Here is a 5,658-nt window from a genome sequence, read left to right as displayed (position 1 = left end):
TGAAAAAACAGCAAACTATGAAAAGTATGTGAATAATTTTAGATGTTAGGATTTCTAGTAACCAATGTTTTCTGATTTTCCTGTTATCCTGTCCCATATTTCATATGTTTCTGATATGCTGTTTTAGAATGACCACAGTTGTAACTGCACTGGATAAATTATACAGTAAGACTGATATCTCTATGCAAAGTTTCTGCATGATGAATGTGGCAGGTGTGAAAAAAATTCTGGAGAGAGCAGAATGAATAGAACAAGCCTGTGGAAACGTTACTGCTGAATCACTCCCCTAAACTTAAGAAATGTGCTAATAAATTGCTCAAAAAATGAAATGCACACCCAAGTATCTGAAACTCATGGCAAAAGATTTACTAAATTCCATCTGTTGTTTTTGTTAGTATGTTTTTAATTTGTCATGTGTGCAGAAAAATCCCACAGCAAATCTGGCCTGTAACCACATTAGTGTGTGTATATGTAAATGTACATATTCCTTGCCTACAAGGGATTTCTGGAAGAAGATAGTTTTCTCCTGTGCTAAAACCAAAAGAACAGACTTTCCACAGCGAATGACTGTCAGTGCTGTATTTCAGTTTCATTGATATTTTCAGTATGGAGTGATATTGTAATACTTCAAAAACATTCTTGTATATTTTACATTGTAGTTCATAAATCACCTTTGAATTGTAACTCAAACATTTCCTAAAAAGGATGCACAACTTTTGGATTAACATTATCCAAAGATGTTTTGGGCGTCTTTCAGCAGTAATAAACAGTTACAACAGAAACTGAATTTCAGATATAATTCCCAGTAATGAAAAGGTGATCTCCATTACATGTATTTAAGACCTTCTGCTAACATGATCCAGGTATTGTAAATAAACAGCTTGATTTGCTAAGTATTATAAATTCATTCCTCTGAGAGGTCCTCATTTTTCTGCTAGCATTTGCTGTTTTGCATAGCCCAAAGTGAGATGTCTGCAAACAGCAGGACCTACTCCCTGAAGCCCACCAGATAATCAAGTGCGACTGATTTGCATGGAAAGTCTGTAACTCCTTGAAAGAAATACATGACAGCAGGGAAATGCAGTCCATCTTTTAACTAAAAAGTATACAAAGTTCAAGGATTGTGTCAAAATCATCTGTTCTGGTTATCTCCACCTAACTGTGCAATACCTCATTTAATATGGAAAACTTGTTAGAACACTAAAAAGGGGATTCATGAATAGGACTTTTATTTTCAGGAATAGCAACCAGCAGAAAGAAATTAGGAATTGTGACCCCCTTGGTGCCTGGCACTTTGATAGAGGTGGAAGCTGGTCTGATGTTGTTGGTTATGCTGGTGTTTGTGATAGCAGAGCAGCTTCCCTCTCTAAGGCTAATCCTCTGTGAGCAGATGCTAGCTCTGCTTCAGTCTCTGCATAAGTGATCCGAAAATTGTGTCTGGTTGGCTCACAGCACAGGCAGGTCCAGCACAAGGTGCTTACAAAAGGTAGTGTGGATTAACAATTTGTTTCACTGTCCTTAAAAACTTCTCATGTATGACTTTTGAGCATAAGGATTTGGGAAGTTAAATCTCACTGTTTTCACCCAATGTCAGTTAGAATATGATGGGAAGCTGAATTCTTAAGTGATGGCACTCTCAAGACTGGTTTTATCTGCCATTCCCAGTATAAACCTTTGAGCACATACTAAAGGCCCAGCTGAAGCATTTGATACACTGACAAGGAGAGTTCAGGCATGTTTGTCTGACATGTTGGCTGCACAAATTCTGACTCAGGCAATTTGCTCTTGGCATGAGGCAGAGTTCCCACAGTTCAATCTGCCAGAAGATGCCTTGTGGATCAACTTTCCTACACAGTTGGTAGATGTTTCCCATGCTGGAGTAAGGATACAGTTGACACTGTAATGGTTAGTAGGTATAATCATAGAATCATAGAACTACAGAATCACAGAATGGCCTGGGTTGAAAAGGACTGCAATGATCATTGAGTTTCAACCCCCTGCTATGTGCAGGGTCGCCAACCACCAGACCAGGCTGCCCAGAGCCACATCCAGCCTGGCCTTGAATGCCTCCAGGGATGGGGCATCCACAACCTCCTTGGGCAAACTGTTCCAGTGCGTCACCACCCTCTGAGTGAAAAACTTCCTCCTAATATCTAACCTAAACCTCCCCTGTCTCAGTTTAAAACCATTCCCCCTTGTCCTATCGCTATCCACCGTTGTAAACAGCTGTTCCCCCTCCTGTTTATATGCTTCCTTCAAGTATTGGAAGGCCACAATGAGTTCTCCCTGGAGCCTTCTCTTCTCCAAGCTAAACAAGCCCAGTTACCTCAACCTTTCTTGGAAAGACTCAAGTGCCCTTATGCGTAAATAAAAGGCCTAGTTATCTCCTTTTTCCAAATGTAAGAACGTAGAAACATGGTGATTTTTGAATCCAGGGCCTAATTTCTATATTTTCTATCCATTTCTAAGAAAAACAGAAGCTCCAAAGTGCATTTGTGAAATACAGCTGAAGTCTCTCGCAGGCTGCTGCGATCATCCTTGCGATCTCCCACTGCTGTCCAGAGTGCAGAATGCATGCAGAGTACCCAATGCAAACCTATTCTGTGAGTTAAAGATAGTTTCCTTCAACGCAGTTGAAATAGCAGACACAGCTGGTGATCGTTTTCTTTTCCAAACAAGCATCACATCCAGATTTGGCTCTTCCTATCCTTTAAAATTCCATTTTCTTCAAAAATTCATCCAAAGTAATATATTTGAGAAAAGATCTTAAAAGCACTGTGACTAAAAGAGCTCTAGGGAAACAAGATGAACTGATTAGGCATTTTTCTGTAGTTTGATAATCCAGCAACACTTACTCTCATTTATTGGTGCATTCAAAGTATTCATTACTCTATAAATATCTTGTCAGCTGAAGAAGTAGGGAGACAGACTATATATTATTTGGTTGGCCTGATTTAAAAGATGTGTTGTATTCTTAGTGCTACAGAGTATATTTGTGTATGCGTAGCTTTTGAGAGAAGGCCTAATGACTGCTTCTATTTATTTATCTCAAGATTCCTCAGACACCACCAATCACAAATTGCAACCTCAAGCAGTAGTTGCAGATATTGACTGTGGCTGCACACAAATGCAGTTGATAAATTACTGTATAAATTTTTTTGGTATCTGAAAGTCCCTTTGAGTGATCAACTCGTGTGGAGATAAATGGAAAATGTTTTCAAGTACCCAAATAGAGCATTACTGTTATTTTTTCTTCCCTAGGTGCCATTGCCTTTCCATGGGAATCAGCAGCAACTGCAAACAGGGAGCACCATGGTGCAGGATTTATGCTCAAGCATGAGGACAGGGTTATGGATTCCATGTTGTAGGCATGTATTTTACTAATTGCAAATGTAGGACAAATTAAATCTCACCTATGTTGTCAGTGTTCACTTTGCTCTGCTTGTCCTCCAAATTCTCCAACTGTAGTGCCTCTGACACTATGTAAAACATATTTACCCTTTTTATCGACATGAACTAATAGCTCACAGAAAGAAGTGATTATGGCTGGCAGGTCAAACCTAAATCAATATTCCTTGTTTTTTCAGTGAGACTGGTACAAATCTTTGAAGAGACTTCAAGGATGATCTATGCAAGAACGACAGCTGTTAAGTCCATACAACTTTGAAAAAAAATCATTGCTTAAAAACATTGCTAAAATCCTTAATGCTCCACTATCCATGAGAAAACTGTGAAATGAAGTCCTCTGAATTCTGACATTAAGACTTTTGTAGCAGAGATTTTGAAGATGTAAGTAGGGATAATGTATAGACAACACAACTTCACTGTAAAGTCATACAGAGGGATATCTTCACCAAGAAAAATGAGCTGCTCACAGTCTTCACTGGGCAAAACACGGAAGACATTGATTTTCAGTGGATTTGAACTCCAATTAAAAAATTTCTGAGATTGTTTCTGTGACAGATTGTTCTCCTGTCTAAGACTGCTCAATGACAAGTTGCAGCTCTGAGCAACTGTCAGGTATTCAACTGCTGTGATTTTCAGAATACAAGGCTTGTGATGGTACACGTGATTTATATTTGCATACTTCAACACCTTCTGTAGAATTGTACATACATACATGGTGTGTGGATATTGTCAATAGCTGGGCTTAGTTACTGGGCTGTATGCTGTCTTGGAGATGGGGCTGGGTGTTATTCATCTATTACTGATCTTCTGCACTCCTTCCCATGTCCATGGAGCTTTTTATCAAAGAAGCTGACACATGTAGTGCAGAATTAAAAATTATCAGCATCAGAATACTAAGGAGCAGTGGCACAAACACACATTTGAAGAAATTGATAGAAATCCAAAGACAATATCTGCTGTAATATATTTAATAGTCAATCTTGAGCAAGTGTTAAATGCTAACTGGTAGCAGATAAGCCATGAGGGTAGTGTTCCTCTTCAAGATGAAATAAAAGTGCCCAACAAGATCTACTTGTTTTCATCTTAGCAAACCCAATGTTTTCTTTGGTTTTCAGCTGAGAAATTATGTAGTTCTGAATGTCCATTTGTCTGTCATCTTGCATCACAACACTTTGGTTTATAAGGCGCTTCAGATTTCAGACATTCTGAGTTGGAAATTCTCATAAAACAAAATAAATTGTAAACCTTTACACAGGCATCGTACAAAAAAATTGAAGTTCAGCAAAATTACACCTGCAGATTTTATCTCCTTGTTTCCTATTCTGAATGCTGCAGATGTAATAAGAAATAATACTCATAATAATAACAATGGTAATAACCTAGTATGTAGTATATGATGAAATAGCCATAGTCAGGCAGAATGGTGGCTTCCCAAATGCTTTTCCAGCAGGGATGAATCCTTGGATAATGCTTGGCAGTGCTTTTCACTGCTTCCCACATAGAGATTTGCTGTTTCCCATGGAGATGAAGAGTTATTTAGAGATGTGAAAATAAAAGGAATTCAATTAAACTTCACAGAATTTTTCACTTACATCCAACAGATGCAATGTGAAAGTTCAATGCATGCAACTGACGTTTGCTAATTCTGAAAAAGATGACTTTCCAGGACCTCCATGCTTTTGGGCTCAGGAATACATTCATAAGCAATGGAAGGTCACAGCTGACACCGAGCAGCTGGACCTGTTTTGAAAACTTTTGGTCACGGAGCAGTAAGATGAACAGCAGCTCAGCAGAGTCCTATGAAAAAATAAATAGAGCATATTATCCCCAACTTTTAAACAATTAGGAAAAGTTTTCGCATTTAGCATGGGCTTTATAGTTCTTAAAAAAGTATCCAGAAGGGCCCTGATTTGTGGGAATTTGCTTGTATTCTGGAGGAGAAAAATAATATAGAATAATGCTGCAGCAGATAGTTCAAGTACCCCTGTGATCTTTGTGAAAATATGAGACCGCTTTTCACTTTAATCAGTAATACCCAAAGCCCTTTGCCAGTCTGTGTCAGCTGTCCTGGCTGTGTCCCCATCCAGCTCCTTGTGCAACCCTGTCTCCTTGCTGGCAGGACAGCATGAGTAGAAAAATCCTTGGCTCTGTGTAAGCACTCCTCTGCAACAACTAAATATCAATGTATTATCTGTGCTATTTTCATTAACAATCCAAAAAACAGCAACATACAAGCCTCCATCGCCTCTA

The sequence above is a fragment of the Phasianus colchicus genome, chromosome 2 (genome assembly GCF_987193195.1).
Source record: "Phasianus colchicus chromosome 2, bPhaCol1.hap1.1, whole genome shotgun sequence".
Classification (NCBI taxonomy): domain Eukaryota; kingdom Metazoa; phylum Chordata; class Aves; order Galliformes; family Phasianidae; genus Phasianus; species Phasianus colchicus.
Note: the sequence above shows the minus strand (reverse complement) of the source record.